This window comes from Caloenas nicobarica, chromosome 1 (assembly GCF_036013445.1).
Source record: "Caloenas nicobarica isolate bCalNic1 chromosome 1, bCalNic1.hap1, whole genome shotgun sequence".
NCBI lineage: Eukaryota > Metazoa > Chordata > Aves > Columbiformes > Columbidae > Caloenas > Caloenas nicobarica.
In genome coordinates this window covers 143686062-143705177 of record NC_088245.1, presented here as the reverse complement: position 1 = coordinate 143705177, position 19116 = coordinate 143686062, and the positions used below count along the sequence as shown (strand labels likewise).

Below are 19116 nucleotides of genomic sequence, written 5' to 3'. Positions count from 1 at the left end.
TCATTTTCCCATAACATTTACAGGAACTGGATGTTCCCTAAAACAATTTAAACACACATTTTATATAGAAATAAATGTCTGGGGCCACATTTTCATCCACGAGCAGAACAGGCACTGTGCCTGTCTCTTATGCTAACCATGACCTTATTTGTATGTTATCAGTCATCAGCAGTGGTAAAATTTAGACCTTTCCATAGTGCCACACGCACTTCCTCTGTTGAACTGAATGAAGGCATCCTCCTTGTTGCTGCCAGTCCTGGATGAGCAGCTCAGTCAGACAGTGGCCACTTGCTTTTGGACAGGTAGAAGTTGGCTGCAAACTTCAGTATGTTCTCCACACGCTCAATGCACATGACAAGAATTTATGTGCTGAAATTGTGGTTAGAACCACATAGATTAAACATTGCAAGTTGAAGAAAGGTACTTTAGTACTGAATGGGGGCTGTCTGGGAAGACTTTGAGTTTGCCATCATTTGGAGGAATGGGGTTAGTTAAAAGCAATTAGGCAAACATTCCTCAGGAATGATGTAGGTAGTGTTGCTCCTGTGCAGGATAAAATTCCATGACTTCTTGAGGGTCCTGTTTGTACCCACGTAATCTTTGTTATATACATACATCCTAAGACTTCCTGAAGTAGCCCTGTGTATGTGTATAATAAATTCTGAGTGTTTGAACACTTTAATCAGGTTTGCTGATACAGTTGCAACTTTTTATAGTAGCAAAGACTGGAATTGATAAGAGCAGTTGTAACACTAGTGTCAAACAGATATTTCTCTTTTAAGCTAAATTTGTATCTTTTTCCTGTAGACCTGGTAATGTGAGAGTGTCCTTTTTCTCAAAGACTTGGCCAGCACTTCATCTTGGAGGACACAAGTGAAAGCAAGTTTGTAGCAAGGCATTGTAGCGTAGTTAACTAGCTAAAGATGGCTTTGAAGCTACAAGTGATGAAGAATGCTGCTACTTTCCTGCAAACAGTAAATTGTAATACATCAGAAATAGTTTTAATACAAGTTGCTTCTGGGTACAGTTTGAAGTATCAAAGGTCTGTAGTTCTGGGGACTTTGCTACCTGGGAGACAGTTCATTTTCTTGCTATCTGTCCTAATCCTGCTAAATGTCTTGTTGTTTGTCTCCTGTATCTGAATGTGTTTGGTCTTGAAGTGTGGGATGTTTGGAAGCTGTATTTTCTCATGTCTCAGTAGGACCTTGGGCCACATTGGCCTGGGAGAACTTGGTGAATCATCTAAAGGTGCAAAGTCAATGCATGCCTGTTTAAAGTGTGTTAATCCTTTGCACAGGTGCTCTTGTTCAGGATTTAAGTTTACACATTTTCTCCAAACTGATCCTCTTCAAAGAGGACTAACACGTTGGCTTTAGACTGCAGGATAGGAAGCTACAGTAGAGAGCAAAAGATGATAGTCTGAGAATTTTTTTAATGGTTATAGTTCTAACCAAGGTTTGCTTCATAGATCTAATTCACATATTTAAATAACAAATAATAATTTTAAGTAGCCTTTTCACCTGTGATGATTTGTTTAACTAAAAGAAACAACTTTTACTCTCAGGTGTGTTGATTATCAGGTTGAAGTAAGATTTTCCATTATTCTGCAGCCTTGATAGTTCACTGTGTTAAAGATCAAGCACCCTGCTTAAGCATAATAGAAAATTGGGTCATTTAGTCATATGCCCACTCAAAGTGCCAGTAACAGTTTGTACGTAGAATCAGAGTTTTTGTTCGTTTGTTTATCTAGCTACTTGCATATGTGTTCAGCAGCTGGAGTAACTGTTGCTTGCTTTGGAAAATAAATGTTTCTCTATTTATTAGGGAAAAAACCCTAAACTATTAGGGTGAAAAAGTGGATTTTACTAGTTCTAGCTATTCTATGACCCATGGTTTCTTAATCTCTTTTAAAATTGATCTGAACAGTCTTCCTAAAACCAAGAGAGATACTTACTTTTTCCATAATTACTTGTTTTCCAGTTTTCTCTCTCTGCCTTTCAAAAACTGTCATAGAAAAAATTATTTTTTAGGAAAGAGGAGGGTCACGTGCATGTATACTTCTCGTGCCCCTTCATATGAAGACTTCTAGACTCCAAGCGTTCCCTGTTCTTCAAACAACTGTTAATTCAGTCAAACATTCCCTGCTTCATTATTGTACCCCAAACTGATTTATAACTCAGTATCGTTATGTGACTGAAGGGCATTTGGCTACATGCCCTATTTGATCTCTTGCCTCTTGGCTGATGGTCTGTGATGTTTAGGTTATATTTTCCTATTTTCAGATGTCACTCTGAAAATGAAGGAGCTGTAGCATGCTTTCATGTGCAGTATGTTTCTGATGTAATACATTTTAGCTTTTATCATCAATTTATAACGTGATTTCAAATGCTGAATATAAAAAGACACAATTCATCTCTAGACAGAACTTGCTAGTTGTTTGGTTAACTGCTTTAGCCTCAATATGTGAGTGGGTCATTCACAGGTTATAAAATGTTATCCTGTCAAATTCTGATTCCCCCCACCTAGTTAATCCTGATAGAAATAGGATAATTTTTGTATTCTACAAGATGGCAGTAATCACCTAGAGCTTTAAGCAGAGGATGGGAACACAGCAAGGGCGAGCAGACACTTTCCAAAGTGGCTGCTGCTTTGTATGCCATGTGGCATTTTTTTCCCTTCTCCTTTATAGGGTTTAGCAAAATCTGTAGGCTTGAAGATACTTGTCAGCTGTTGCCTGCTGCTTTCCGGAAAAGGAATCTGTGTGTGCATCTCCTAGCACAAGCCTAAATGTTCTCCATGGACTGGTGTGACCCCCATACCACCCTCACAAGCAGTCTGTTTCATCCATCTTGATTTGACCTATATGGAAGCTGTACTTGCTGACTTCGCTTCAGAGGCCTTTTATCCCCCTGCTCTGCTTACCCATATGCAAGCAAATGCACATATCCATTTATATATTAGATATGTTTTTAGAAACATGTATTTTAGGAGAAGTTTTAAGCCTGCCAGGGTTCATGGTGGCCTTTTCATTGGAGCCAGTTGAGTATTTAATTTGGAAATGACATGGGCTGCTAGTGAAAAGACTTTTCTTCACATGGAAGTACTATTTTGCATGTTAAGAAAATGCTTCAGCTTTGAGCATTAACAAATTGCATTTTTTTCCACTCTTCTACATCCAAGTTAGTGTGTTCAGCACTGGATCTCAAATATTTAGTTCAGGGTTTGGCTACCCCGAATGTGGAGCCGTTGTATGCCCAGGTTCAAGTGACCAAAATTTAAAGAAGAAATTAGGCTCATGTAATTCACTTCCTTCTTTTCTAGGTAGGGATCTGAAACAGAATGGGTCTACTGAGGTTGAGAACATGCTTGACTGGGGAGAACATTTTGAAGTTGAAAACAAAAATAACTGTGGTATTTATTAGGGTTCTTCCGGGAAACCTCTGTGTAGCTAAGTAGAACAGAATCCTGTTTGGGAGTGTGGTGGGTGACATTAGTTTTGGGTAAGCCAAGCTTAATGGTGAATAAAATTTCCTTCATAATTTGACTTGATAACTGAAAGTTATGCAAATTTTACCAGAATAGTGATTAAATCCATAAAAAGTTGATGGAATTCAGTCAGCTTATACTTTCTCTAAGGTGGTTTTGTCCACGTGCTGAAATCCACCATGTGATTAAAATGTGAGTTTTATGAGTGCATTACTTTCCATTTTTAAACAGCCAATCTTCTGTGTTTTTTCTCATGGTAGTAGCAACATGCTGCTTCATTTTAGTTTTTAAAATTTCTCCTCTTTCTCTTAAGTTCTTATTGCTGCAGTAGTTGCTATGCAAACACTAGATGAGCTTTGTGTCTGTAATAAAAAGGGCACAGTTTTAAATTCAGTCTCTGCAATGACTTTGAAAGAAATTGCTTTAAATACTAGGTTTAAGGCAGATCTTTGAGCACTCTAACCTATCATTTCTTTTAAGTGCAATTGTTGTGTTCTTTCCCAAGCCTTGGAAAGCCTATAAAGGACAATGAAATCTGGTTGATGTCTTCTTTCACATCCCCAAAATGTATGCAAGATTAAAGTTTTTCTTGTCACAAGTGTTTAGTTTTTTCTGTCCACATTTTCAGACTTGTACACTGGAGCTTTGTGTACCCTACCTGTAGTAGGTCTGTAAAGGTTTGTCGAAGCTTAAGCACGAGCAGTTAGGTGGTTGTGTGCTCTGGTTGCCAAGCTTCTATGAGCCTGTAGAGTGAAGCAAAGTGGCTTAAGTCCTTCTTATTTATCTCAGGAGCCACTCTCTGGATGTTGTCCATAGGTCACCTACCCAGCTTGAGGCTGAAGTCAACCAGTTGTGTTACATCATCATGATATAAACAATGAGCTGTAGCAGAAAAGGTGACCTCTGCATCAGGCAAAAAGTACGTGCATTTATCAAGTTGGATGACCAAGGTTATAGGACTTTGAGTTGTGTTGAAATGTTGTCTAGCAAGGTTGGTTTGAACTTTCACCCCCAAGCTTTCCATTTGTTATTAAAGGAGGGTTATACAATGATATTGCTGGGTGTTTGCTCAGCTAGCATTCATTTAGTGCATGAACATTCACCTCTTTGCTGTCGTCTCAGCTCTGTTGTTCTGGTGAGGAGGCAGTGCCTTGGGAGGTGTTGGTTTTGTACTGTTTTCACCTGGAGGCCACAAGCTGCCACAGAAAATCTTCAAGCATGTTTTCCTCAAATTTGGGAATGCTTGAGGAAAGTGAGCTGTGAATGTCTGAGCGTGGACCATTGGTCCATCAGCGTGAGTGCTGTTACTGACCTTCCAGAAATGACATGGTGCCCTGGACGTGCAATCAAAGTGATTTTTGTCTCGCTGACAGAAAACACAGCAAACTGCAAAATCAGCATAAGATTCTGAGAGGTGTTAAGACTCAAAATGTCCATTACTTCACTTAAATCACAAGCCTGGGTGCTATATTTAGAATTTTTCAGCAATGCCTCCTACTGTCTTGGAGCCGAGTAACACAGTTTAGTGAATGGCAGAACTAACCGACGTTTGAACCACTTCAAAAAAGCTCAACATAAACTTCAAGGATGCCATGGCAGAATCCATTCAATATGAGGAAAAAAAAAAACCCTAAGCAATTAAAAATAATTTACTTGTATTGTTAAGACATAGTTTCTAAGCTCAAATCAACTTGATGACACACTAAAGTATTAAGGGGAACTATTAATGAGTCAGAACTAAAATTTTATGGGATGGTTTTTAAAGAGACATCTTCCTACATTGTAAACTCCTTAGGATTCTCTGACTTAAATATTTAATTGCTTCTATGACTTAAATATTTTAATTGCTTCTTTAATGAATGGTATTCGGGTAATACCACACCCAGGATTTGAGAAAAGCTGTTTGCAGGAGAGGTCCAGAGGAGCAGTGGCTGCTCACTTACCCGTGCCCTGGTAAAGAATTTTTCCTGAAGAAAAGCACCAGCGTTTTAACAACTGCCATAGAGGGAAAACTTGCTGGGAGTAAAACCATGCTTTTTTTTTTTAAATCCCATGACAATGGCAAATATAATTCATAGTAGTATAGGGTAAATATGAAAGTGCCATTAGCAAAAATCAAGTGATAAGTTTATTTCACTAGTAGTGATGGGAAAAATAAAATAAGTGCAAGTTATATCCTTTGGTCTTCTGGGTCAAATCTCTAAAAATTATACTGTCAGCAGTTATGCAGTGTTTCGCAGTGGAGGGAAGTGACGGGGAAGGAACAAAGGGTCAATGCAGTTTGATAGGAAGTTGACTTTCATTTCTGGAGGATATATTTGTCTTAAAATGCTTGCTTTTTACATTGAATGTTGTAAAAAGTTATTATAAAAAGAAATTTAAGTGAAGAAATACAATTGTTGAAGACTGAATTATGTCATAATTATTTTCCTTTACTGTCTACTGCTACGTGATACAAGCTTACATTTTAATTGTTTAAAGTAAGATAGTCTCTGCATATTAAGAAATCTGAAAGAAAAAAAAAGGAGTGTAATGCTGGAGGTGAGGGAGAAACAACAGTGAGACATTTTAATAATTATACCTCTGTCTAATTATTTTGGACTTCTACCAGTATAAATGAGAGTAAAACTGGTCCTGTATTAAGTGAAGACTGCTTTCCCTTTCGATCTAAGGAAGACAGACTATGGGAAATAAAGTTGTTCTGGATTTTCAAAGATGTTACGATTTGTATCAGGCTCACAGCATTCACAGTACAGATGGTACTTTGGATATTACTAAAGCAGTAATTAATGATAAATATTGGCCTCCTCTGTTGGTTTTGGAGTAGCTGAAATAGTCTCTTCCCTATGAGCAGGCATTTTTTCCCCTCCCCAGTTACTGCCTTTATCAAATATATATGTTTATATATGTTTATTTCATGTGTAGCATTAATATGAACATTTTTTCTTCATCATATTGTAGTCTTTTGACTTCATCTTATCCTTTCTACTCAGACACATTTTTGAGGTCTGTTACTTAACTTTGGTTCATAACATATCATTTTGTATTGTAGCTAACTTCTCCACTTCATAACTTAACAATGTAGTAATTATTAAATCCACTGGATATAGGATATGTAGGAAATCAAGTGATCATTTATCAGGAAAGAGATCTAAAAATGCTAGGACACTGTTTGCAAGTCTGCAGAAATGACAGAATAGCGAGCAGAAAACATTGTAAGGGGCTTAGGATACTGATCCGGGGTATTGGTTTTCTACTATAAACTTAGATTTGTTCTGGTTGCTAGGATTCTTTCATTGTATATATACTATACAGTGCCCTCTTCCCCCGATTCTATAGTCAGGCAGACTCATGGCATCAACTGAGGTATAAACTTTGCTTGTTACAAAGAAGATTATCTTGGAAACGTGGATGTGACCTTTATCTAAATGACAAAGTTAATAATACACAAATACCTGAATTATCTTTGAAATGAAATGTCTCTCTATATGTTTTTAGAAGCATGTGGAAAATAACTACTTAATATTTTCTTGTTGTTTAAAGCAAAAAAAAAAGTCACAAAAATGTTCACACATGATAGTTTGACTTGATCTATCTATACTTGATAGTGTAGCAATGCATATGATTGTATCAGCTTTGATTTTTCTGAAATATATACTTCCACAAGGACTTTTCAGGGTTTAAAACATCAAATAAAGCAGAAAAAAACTCCCTTTCTGCTGTCCCAACATTTAACGCCAATTTAATTTCATATTAAGGAAAATGAAAACATACAACAAAAACCTGGTTTACTTTCAAGAAGAGTTTGAGTTTAAAGGTCTTAAGAAGTCTAACTCTTCCAACATTTTAAATTACACAGAAGACTCTGGAGAGCAATACTTAGTATTCTGAATTTGCAAGTAGGACAGTACAATTGACTTAATCGCAGTTGTTCCTATAAACAAGGATTTGATAGGGTTTGGTCCTTAATCAAGGGAGAGGGCAGTATAGTTTTGTATACTATGCAGTTGTGAATTATGAACACACTAAGGTGTAATCTTTCAAGGTGCTTAGTGCCTCATCAAAACTGCTTTCCATTCTCTGATGTTTTTGGATTTAATAACCTAAATACTGTTCAGCATCTGGCAGAATAAGTTTTGAAGAGACCAGGGGGTTTTCTGGTTTTGAAACCCTCATAATTTGTTTGATGACCAGGATTTAAAGGTTTTTTCATCAAAATCTGACAGTTCTGTCCTCTTGTGATTTGACACTTGCACACAAGACACAGAAGAGGGAAGCAGTGTGTTAGGAGTTGAAAAGTTTGTTAGTAATTAAACTAGTTAGTTTTTTTCTTTCAGACATAGCATAATCTTATTGCAGAGTAGTGTTTGTGGCAGTTTATACAGCCCTCTGTAAACTACAGTAAAAGTTATTCAAAAGTATAGCAAGTGCCTAGAGACATGTGTGCATAGATGTCTTCTAATATATAGCATATGCATATAAATGCAGCATAAAGAGAGGCGGTTGCTCTACCTAATATATTACAATACAGTTGGACCCTTTCCACAGCTTCGAATGCAGCCACGATTTTATCCGACCATTTGGAGAGCGTGCGTAACTCCTAACAACCTCCTTCTTTAACATTGAATTAATTCTTCGTCTGTTTGTCGGGAGTTGTTTAAAATACAACTTCTAACGCTTGAAATAGTGCGTCCTACTTCCGAGTAACCAGACATCTTCTAGATCTGCGGGGTTTTTTGGGTTGTGGGTTTTGGGTTTTTTTTTGGGGGGGGGGAGGATTTCACCGCTTCTCAGCCCTCACCCCGTTTTTCGGAAGCAAGTGTCGTTAATTAAAAAAAGCATCTCCATAGGAAAAAGGCACGGAGCGGCCAGCGCTCTGCCAGGCAGCCTCTCGCTTTGCTTCCCACCCCTCCTCCTCCCTTACCTTGGCGCTCCTGGGCTACGGCAGGGTCCCGGGCCGGCTGCGGCTCCGCGGCTCCGGGGCCGTTCGGCGGTGGCGCCCGCGCCGCTGCGAGGCGCATCCCGGCGGCCCCGCCAAACAATGAGGGACGGGCGCGCGGCGCTGCCCCGAGCCTATGCAGCATTACGTCATCGCCGCGCCATATAAGGCGCCCCGGCGTCGTGCGGGGCTCGTTCCCCGCCCGGCGGGTGTTGGTGCCGCGGCGACAGCCGGCGGCTCGGGAACGGGGGTTGAGGTGTCCCCGGCTCCGGCCGGGCGCCCGGGACTCTGTGTGTGTGCGTGTGAAACGGTTTCGTCTGTCTCCCCTAGTTGGTGGCCGACAACCAATGACAGGACAAGGGGCGATGGGTACAAACTGGAACACGGGAGGTGCCACTTAAATATGAGAGGAAACTTCATCACAGCGAGGGTGACGGAACACTGGAACAGGCTGCCCAGGGGGGTTGTGGAGTCTCCTTCTCTGGAGACATTCAAAACCCGCCTGGACGCCTTCCTGTGGAACCTCATCCGGGTGTTCCTGCTCCGGCAGGGGGATTGCACTGGATGATCTTTTGAGGTCCCTTCCAATCCCCAACATTCTGTGATTCTGTGTCTGGGTTAGAGCAGTTCCTTTCTGTCGGTGGTAAGAAAGTCGTTAAAAGTTGTTAGCTGATTAATTAGAGTGCTTCCCGCTTAGTCTCACAGTTTAGGATTTGAGAAGGGAAAAACTAAATTCAAGGTCATCTTCTTTAAGTAGTCATTCTAAGGGAGCTTTTTTTTTTAATATACTTTCTTTTAATATGACCAAAAAATGTGAATTTAGCTGAACTCCTCAGAGAGTGATATGAACTTCAAGCCTTTCTTTTTTTTTTTTTTTACTTTCTTTTAATATGACAAAAAAAGTGAATTTAGCTGAACTCCTCAGAGAGTGGTATGAACGTCAAGCCTTTTTTTTTTTTTTCCCTCTTCTGTAAAGAGTCGGGGTCCTCAGAGGATACTATTTTATTTCCTGATGATGTAACTACAAAACAATTCTCTAAGTGATGATGGGAAGGCCAGATGAAATCTGATTTTTTTTTTTCTCTTCAATGTTTTTCCTACAAAACCCTTTCGTTTTCATATGTTTGTGTTTCAGCTAACACAATTAAGCAGTCCAACCAACTATTTTTAGTAAGAAGGTCTTAAAGAAATGAGTCATTTGTTTTAATATTTAGGAAAGAGACAGGAAGCCAAAAAATAGGATTTAGATTGAAGAGCTTAAAATATATCTCTTGTATTCCCTGTCCTTCAGTGTACACCCTGAATAAACATTGAGAACACAAGGAAGAAATACTTGAAATAGCCACAAAACTTATTGTTGAAATTCCACTAAGGGTTAACAGGAGTTAATGAAATAAACTGCTTGTACGTTATGGATAAATTAGACCACTGAAAGGCATTCTGTGCTATTTTGTCCGGCTCTGTTAAAGTAGGTGCATCCACAATTCACATATTTGCAGCATTTGAATTTTAGTCTTCAGGTAAACTTTGGTATAACTTTTGCTGTCCCACTGCCTGCTTTTTGTTTGTTTGATCATACTCAAACATAATGTCTGTAGGTAGGAAGACGAATGGTGATTAAAATATTTATGTTTCATTAAAAAGACAGACCTCTCTTATCTACCTTGCATGTATTTACCCGGAGTGTAGCCTGGAAAAGATGCTTATTCTTTAGCTGGAAAATTTCAGCCAGCCCTTTGCGCTGTGACTGGGTAAGATTTACTCAGAAGTGTGGTACCTGTGTGTGGGAGTGATCCTGCTCTGTCACCCCTGAAAGTTTTTGAAGAAGTTCAAATTTGGGTGCCTGATGGGAAAACTTCCAAATCTGTTGAATAGTGAAATACCTGTATACAGACCCTTCCAAAACGTTTTAGGAGATGATGAAATCTCTTATTTCAATACACTAATGGACAGACCAGGATAATGTTTTATTTCCTATTCTAGGGAGATTTAATAACCAAATCCAAACAAAAAAATCACCTGTCCTTTACCTGAAATTGCACTGTTCAGTTGATTGGCTAGTGTTTTGGGGAACCTACATTTTGTATAGTTATTTTTTCAAAAGTATTGTGCCAGTTATTTGAATTACAGAAAACCTTTCAGGTGGCCTTGGTATGGGGAACATGAAGTTGACTTCATCTTCAGCTACAAACTCACCCTTTCTACTGGGACTGTTTAAAAAGACAGGACAACGGCAGGTGCAAGGTACTGTCTCAGAGCAGGCTGTGGAGGGTGCTCTATCCAGTTAAAATTTGCAGACAGAGTCAGGTAGGTAGATCTGTGAAAGGTAGCTCTGAGTTAAATGTGCATATGTTGGTTTTTACATATTTATATGTGTGTGCGTGTGCAAACGTACAAGTACATAGAGTGAAAACTATTGTTTCTGTATTTTACTTGGTTATTTTTGTCTTCCCTTTGCAATTGTTGTTTTTTTTTCCTATATCTTCACCTTCACCTCCTGCACAGCTCCTATCTCTCTAGTCTATCTCTATGTGAAAATTACCTGCATTTTTTGTCCTCCCACATGAAACAGGTGTTGTAAACCATACACAGCTTTGAAGAAGAGGACTTTTCAAAAGCTGGTAATCAAAAATCCATCCTTACAGTCCAGTTCTGTTCTGGGGTTGCTAGGAACACAGCTCAGATAGTGCTGGTGATAAGTTTATTGGCAGTCTGGGGGCAGGCTAGAACAGGGAATAGGGAATGCAGATCCTCCTGTTTATAAGTCCGTGTTTACATCTGGGAATGGCCAAAGTATGAACTTCTAGTTTCTTAATTAATTCTCTGCAATACAAAAGTGCACATCTGTGACATTCTGCAAAACAGCTTTATCAAAGACCATCAGCTGAGCATGTAATGACCTGACTTCCTTCTCTTGTATTGTCACAACTTAATAAAGGACAGAGTACAGTACTATTCCAAGCCCTGTTAAGGAACTACATCATTAAAAATTCCAAGTTTTGGATTACTATAACGTGAAAAGCTTGATCTGAGCCAACAAATAGAATTGCTGAGAAGCCTTCCTTTACTGCTTTTTTACAGTGTCTTCCAGTGTCTGTAGGTGAGATCCTGGTGCTGGTGAATTTCACTGAACGGAAAAAAAAAAAGCCTTTGGGCCGGCAGATATATATGCCTGTCTCATTCTCCATTGCTCCCTGAAAATGAATTCAGTTTCCTTAGTTACTAGACATAGTTGTTCAGAATTGGTGCACTTACAAGTATTGTGACAGCAAAAGAAACTGGATTTGTAGAAATTAGAGACCAAGTAAAACCTTATTAGATCATTTGGTGCATCCCCTGACTATGCGGGGCTGCTCCCTGCAGCCTGCTTGCAGTGGCTTTCACCTAGTCTCTCTGCTTATAGTTTCGTATTGTTATTTGTGCCCACATACTCCCAGGGTTTTACTTGAAAAAAAATAGAAGCTGGAAAGATGGAAGATTGTAGCAGGCAGGGAAAAGGGAGGACAAATAAGCTAAAAGACTTTGAGGCTGTTGTTTAGACTTTATCTTAAACTATCTGAATTCCTCCCATTGCTTCCATCATTAAACTACTTCTTTTTCCTTTTTCTTCTCATGGCAATTCATAGCAGCAGTTCCAGTGTCCTTAAACCCATAACCTATCTATTGCAGCATTTGACCCCTTCCTTTAGCCATTTTGTAACTAAGATAAATAAAGGAAATTAGAGCTTGGGCCTCGTTTCAACAAAGCACTTAAAACATAGTCCTGTGTATTTTTGTCGAAAAGCAAAGGACTTCAGCATAAGCTTGATTTTAATGATATACCGAAACGCTTGGCTGTATCAGGCTCTTGGTCATATTTACTTCATGTAGGTATTGTTGAAGCTCAGGCTTTTAAAATTCTCCATGGGATCTAAATCTTTAGATTACTTTCATATCCCAAAAATAGACATCTACAGAACTACAAATACTGTCATTTTACATTACTTAAAACCTCTTGGTTTTTTGGAGGTGGTCTGCTTAAGCTTTGCAAGTGATACTGGAGGACTGAAACAGATGCAGGATTGAAAAGATGAATTTTAATGACTTGCATAAATGAGATCTGATGCTTAATGTTTTAATAACTCATGTGACTTCAAGGATTTTTCTCCAATGTGTGTTCAGCTTTGTCTCTGAAGTCTGTGGGAGTTTTGACATTAACTCAATGGAAGAAGGCTCACTCTTTAATTATTGCTTGGATTGACAGCATCCTTCAAAAGTTTTCAATCCAACTTGTCTTTATTACTTCTTCTAGCATTGTGATTGACACTCTCTTAGATTTCATCAGTACTGTTTTAGTGTTTTATATCCTAACACATAGATTAATTTCTGATTATTATGAAGAGAAATATGGAGACTATTATGGCTAAGTGACAGTCTGAAATGAACTGACAACTGATAAATTGCTCATGGAAGGCAAGGGGGAGAAGCAGGGGAAAGTTCTAAAGATAACATTCTTTAGATTCATGTGTCTTTTACTATGGACCACGAACGGAAAGAGATTAATATCTTCATTACTATGTGTTTTTAATTTTTTTGGCAGCAGGAAGAAATATTTTCCCAAACTCTCCTATTGTTTGCAGATTCCATTATTCTCCCTTTTTTGGCAGATACAAATTAAATTCCTAGCCAAATATTAGGGATAATTAGATCTCTTTTTGTTGGGCGCTGCCTTGAGAAGTTGATGACTGTATCTCTTAACTACTAATGACTTCTCTCCTAAGAAGAACTGGCAAGGGCTCCATATCTGCTTGTGAGATGGCTTCCTCTTGTATATGGGACCAAGATAATCTTTTATGAAAAAGACATTTTTTTGCACAGCAGAGCTTACCATGAACAAAGACTAATAGAATTTAATTTGCATGCCTTCCCCTAGTCCGTGTAAACCATATATAGCCAAGCAATGTTTTCTCCATAATGAAATAACGTTCTCTAGTCTATGAAAACTGTGCACAATAGTGTATTTTAAGAAGCAATTTGGGCTTGTAGGTTTGTTTTGTTTGTGGTGTTCTGCACTGAGATTATTTTATCTGCCTCCCCCTTCCTTTCCCTCAAGTATGGTCTAGTTGGGCTATTTCTGGAAGCATGACAGCCATTTCAGTCTTAATGCACTAGCACAAGTGAGTTGTAACCATGTGAAGACTGTTGCGGTGAGGCACCTCGGAAGGTACTAAGTTCCACGTCTGTGAACATGCTTGGAAGCAGAGCATATTTTAAATGTCTGCCTTTAGTCATTAGACCTCAGAAAAAAAAAAATGACACTGTAATTAGTTGCCTACTTTTATTCATCCATCTCCTTTGAAATTCAGTCAAAGCAAGATTCTTCTTGTAGAACTTCAGGGAAATGGTATGACTGAAACATTTTGAGCTTCAAATCTGACTCCACAAGTCCCTGTCTCAGATCTTTTGTTCATGTTAACCTAGGCTGTGAAATCAGTAATTTTGTTCAAAGTGATCACACCTCTTCCTCAGCAGTTTGATTCTTGTCTGATTAATAAACACAAAGGTTTGAGTGAAGTTGGTTCAAATTTTTGCATAAACATGAATAGAACATGGTGTCAGTGGCAGATGCTCCTTTCAAAGCTTCATGCAAATGCGGTGAAGAAGTAGATCAAGTTATTGCAGGTTCCCTCAGTTCCTGCGTGTCACCGACCAGCTCTTCCCTTCTGCCTTTCCCTTCATGTCTGTTGTTTCTTCACTTGTTGCTGAGTGATGCTCTTCTACTGATGCCTTGGAGTGCAAAGCCCATGACACAGGTAGAAGGGATTTGGCACTTGGTGCGTTTCTTACAGGTTGCAAGTTTTACAGGGGTCACTTGAGGCCATGGTCTGCTTGGAGAGCACAAGCTTGGGAGGCACATGCTTAGGTGAATGTGGACTTGAATGCAGCTTAGGAACTGTAAGAAGGCTTGTTGGAGCCATTGTTATTATACATAGAGGAGTACAAAGTTGTCCTACTTTTTTTGGTTTTTCAGTGGTTAACTAGAGAGAGTCCAGGATCAAAATGTATCGTGAGTCTTCCATTTCATTGTTTTAATTCCCTTGAGTAGGCTTCTCTTGCCTCCTACAGATTAACCCCGTGAAAATGTAGCTGTTCAAGAGGGCTTATCTGAAAGGTAGTGTAGTAGTAAAACAATGACTATGGATGATAAGGAAGGCAAACTTTGCAAGGAGAGAAAATATTTTTTGCTGGACTGCCTGCAATAGTCGAGTAAAACACAAACATGTTCTTGGGTCTCTAGATACTGGCATGTATGTTATCAAACCTACATAAGAAGAGATATTTTTTCCTCTCTTGATAACTTTTCCCTCCACTTTGAATTCCTGCTAAAAAATACACTTTTAAAAGGCTTTCCTTATTGTCTACAATTTCAGTAGCCATACACTAGTCCCTGTTTAAAGCACAGTAAGTTAATGGTTATTTTAATACCTGTTCAAGGAATCTGTATTGAAGTAATGCAGGGGCAAATGTATCCCGTACAGACCATGTGAGATTGTGGATTACTAGGGATGTAACATAACTTGTAAAACTTTGATCCCTTTGGGGTTCAGAATTGTTGAGCTATCCGATAAATTCGTAGTTTGAAAATGTGACTTAGCTGTGTGGTTCAATTCCCTAGTCTGGAAAAGTATTTACAGAATTTCTTGATCTCCTAGCATGTAGTCCCATGTAGTTCTTTGTGTTAGCACTGCTCACAGCAGGTACTGTTCAAGGAGTCTCTTGGACTTGGGGAAATGTATTTAGCAGACTCAGACTCTCCATAGCTGCAGAGTATGCTACAAAAATTTCACAAAACCCTTGAGTGAGGAAAGAGAATGAATACAAAAGGGTATTAATTTGGCTTTTTTATGGCACCATGCATGAGACATGTCAACATTAAGTACTGTTACCTTAAACACAGCAATACTAAAGTTATGTCCTTATCTGGGAACACTTTTGTTGATCTCATGTCTCTGGATGTTATGTCAACAGGATGGACTATTATTAAGGAAGTTTTCAGGACATGAACTGAATGCTTGAATAACCTACACATTGCTTCATGCTTGAAAATTGTACTCAAGCACAAATAAGTGATTTTAAAGGAATTCTCTTCCAACACCTGAAGACAAAAATTCCTTTTAAAGTCTCTAAAATCCCGTGCTCTTTTAACAGTCTTCCCTGCAACCTTCCCCAGTGCTTGATGGTCTGCTTTATTTTGTGGTTTGGTTTTTTTTTTATAAGTTGTTGAGTACTTTATTTTTAATCTGTTTGTTCAGTTACCTATTTTTAGTTGTAAGGATGAAGTTTCTGTTCCTTTTAATGTTGTTTCCTCTTGGTAACTTAATTGCAAGCATTCTCACAAAACGTTTCTCGCTTCTATTTGCTCTGACCAGTGAACTCAGAAGCTCATAACATGAAGATTAATATTAATTAGAGGAAAGACAGTTACAGTCCATAAAAAGTTGTGTGTGTGTTGTGTGATCATCATGAACTGTGTAGAAATAGATTAAATGTAGAGATATATTGGATTCTTTCCTGTAGTGATACAATTTAATAGGAGATAAATCTGAAGTTCCTTCTTTCGCTACAAAATCTCGTGGTATATTTGATAATTGTCAATAATTTATTTTATAAACAGGCTGTGTTGTTACTCAAGAAAAAAATTAAAAAGCTAATTTCTTAAATGGACATATAATTATAAGTTGTTCCCTGGCATATGTTTGCAACCCAGCTGTGTTTTCCTAGCAAGGATAGTGCAACAAAATACCATAGACCTCACTGCTCTTAGGTGACTCTACAGAACAAAGATTTAAGCATGGTAAATTTGTTAATCTTTGAGTTGTTCCCCACGTGTCCTTCCATCCATCCCAAATAAATACAGAAGTGTGTGTATAAGTAAATATTTGTGCATAACTCTAGCCAGTAGCAAGGGCAGATGGAGAAAAGCAATTCTAGTTCTTGTAATATGGTACTTACGATACTGCTTGTAACCTTTTTTTTGTGGGAAATGACAACACTATTTACTTTAACTTTTAAAATGATACATAAAGAAGGTTCTGGATTCCATGTATGATAATCAGAGGCCTAGAACTAGAAGTTGTAAAAGAAAAAGTATTAATATTTTCTGAATTCCTAAGGTATGTTGTGTTGGGTACATGAGACTTGGTTGTGTGTGACCTCTTAGAATTTGATTAAGTTGACTTTTGCTACTCTAAAGATGTCTGTGTTTAGAGACATGGGAAGTTTATTTTTTGATGCATTTTTGGTTTACCCTCTTTTTCTGTTTTTATTTGGTTTTGTTTCAGAATCCCCATAGTAGATGACCAAAGGCCATTCTCACATAAATCAGTCCTTGGTATTGCTGCTGAGCAAAGAGGAGCATAAATAGATTCAACTCTACCAAAATAGGAGGAGTTATTTTGCTAGAAGCCTAAGGTGTGTCCAGAGTGGCATAAGGTTATACAGAGCTTAACAAGAATAAACACTTTATTTGAGAGTTATAAAATGCCTTTGACCTTGGGGCTTGGGAATGTAAGCGGAGCCTTAACTTGTAGCTATCTCTGTATATCTAAATCAATGCAAGTCATGCCTGAAAGATGTTGCTATGTATAGTTTGCTCAGTGGTCAGCATGGTGGGTGGTTGGAGTTCTTGGAGCAGTTCTGATGGGGCTAGGGACTCCTGGAGCAGAAACACTCGTACCTCAGAGGCTTGTGGAAACCCCCACCGGTTGCTTTGCTTGGGGAGAGCAGGGTCTGTGCAGCAGTGACTACTGAAATGCCTCTAGATCTTTTGGGAATTGCTCTGAAAAGTTTGCGTATTCAAATATACACAAAGAAGTTGTGGAGACTTCTGAGCTTTTATCGATGGTGGTTCCAAAGGATGTTGATTTCTTCCAGCTAGTTATTCTTTAAAAGAAGTGACCGAGGGCAGTTTGCGATACCTTAGCTTTAAATGCTGTACTAGTGCGTGTTCCACGTGTATGCATGTCACAGAGTTTGGGTTGTTTAGCCAAACTTTGAATAGTCACTTTTGCTTCAGTATTGTGGAAAATGCTTTCTTGGAAGCATCTTCTCTATTTTAGGTATCTTTCAAAAGCAGGAAAGCTGCCCAGTTTTTGTAGTGAATTCCTATAGCCTTCAGGGAATAGCATTAGTATCTTAAGTAATACAAAAGGAAGATGGGAAATAATGTTTGTGGATCCTTTTGCAAGTATAATAATTTATTTTTTTTCAGAGCTGCAGGAGAACAGGTAGACCAAATCACCCTGTGAAGTTTGGTTTCTTATTTTCTTTAACTACTTCACCAGGTATTAACAAGTCTTTTCTTCTTGTGCTATTCTGTGCTTGTCTCTGTTTTTTAAGTGCATCCAGGAGCCAAAAGCAATAAAAGAGGCTAACATATGTCAGGTGAGGTTCCAATTTGCCTTTGTCACATTGAAAGAAGAAAATCCATGAGTGGATTATTGGAAGGTGGAGAGAGGACCCTGTGAATATGCCAGTTTCCTGTGGGAGTGACTGGGAAGAAATGATTAAGAGGCGTTTTTAGCATTTGTACTGGAATGCAGGGATGCTTATGATTGCACTTTTGTTCCCAAAGGGAGGTCAATGGGAAAGGGATGAGGTCCCGAATCAGGAAGTAGTCCACGCAGAGTCTCAAATGCATACTTTTCACTTTGGCCTTACTCTGAGTTTAGAAGGGAAAATGGCTATCTTGCCTTTCTGCATGGAATTATTTTGAGAGTATTTTGTTTCAGTTAGGGCCAATTTACTGCTGTCAGTTGCATGGTATTAAGGATAGTGGAAATGGTCACCTCTTTCACAATGAAGAGAAGTGTTCGCCTTGTTTGGCAGTAGAGCTTTGGTCTTGGTTTGTTTGTCTGGCTTCATTCTTCTGCCTCTGACGTTGTTCTCTCTCTCACAATTCATAGTAACCTCTTCAGTGACAGTAATTTTGCTGAGTTAATAATAGAATTTTATTGTTTTGTTGTGTGATACTTCTGGTGAATATTTGAATGTCCAACTTTTGGTAAGCTTTTTTTTTTTTCCCTCTTTAAAAAAACCCCACGTCTTCATTGACAAAAAATAAGAAAGCTGCTATATATAAGGCCTCATGAGGTGACCAGTCTGTTTAAAACTCTGTGCGTGTGTGTGTGGTCTTACGACATTTCATAGGCTATTACTGTTTCTACTTTGAACAATGTATGTACTGGAGGTGTGTTCACTTGCAACATTTAAATGTAAATCCCAAGTTAAAACACCTTTGTAACTCAGCTATAGGTGTGTTGATACAAGTTGGATTTCCACATGTAACTTCTCTTTTAAGAACTGCACAAGACTTGCATGTGCCCTTTTGACTGCTGCCTTTTGGGCTTGTGCATTGCTTAAAGTTATCCAGAAAATATTTTTCATGTTCTTTTTAACAAACACAAGTGGGGAGAGGGTTTTTATTCAATTTTTTGAGAACCCGTTAACTGCAAACAAAGGTGAGTTGTTCTGGGTGGGTTTTTTTGTGTGACTAGTTTTGAAGAAAATTGTGATTCTTTTTTTTGGTATCAGAAAGTGTGTAAGAGCTACAGAGCAAATAAGCCAGAAAGGGAGACACAGCTCTCTAGCAGTTGAATGGTTCAGACCAAACGAAATGTGCTTTTGCGCTTTCAAACTGTGGGGTTCACGGT

At 38.6% G+C, this 19116-nt stretch overlaps 2 protein-coding genes across 11 annotated transcripts in view; one reads left to right on the top strand and one right to left on the bottom strand.

The window, feature by feature from the left end:
- Positions 1-19116, top strand: part of CMSS1 (cms1 ribosomal small subunit homolog) — a 250557-nt gene that overhangs the window by 29098 nt on the left and 202343 nt on the right. The window lies entirely within an intron of this gene.
- Positions 1-19116, bottom strand: part of FILIP1L (filamin A interacting protein 1 like) — a 215149-nt gene that overhangs the window by 25618 nt on the left and 170415 nt on the right. The window contains exon 1 of one of the 10 annotated variants that reach the window (XM_065657319.1): positions 8411-8533. The exons of the other annotated variants lie outside the window; for them this stretch is intronic. The gene's annotated coding sequence lies outside the window, so the exon portion shown is untranslated. Of the gene's footprint in view, positions 1-8410; positions 8534-19116 lie in introns of those variants that run through there. 10 annotated transcript variants of the gene reach the window in all.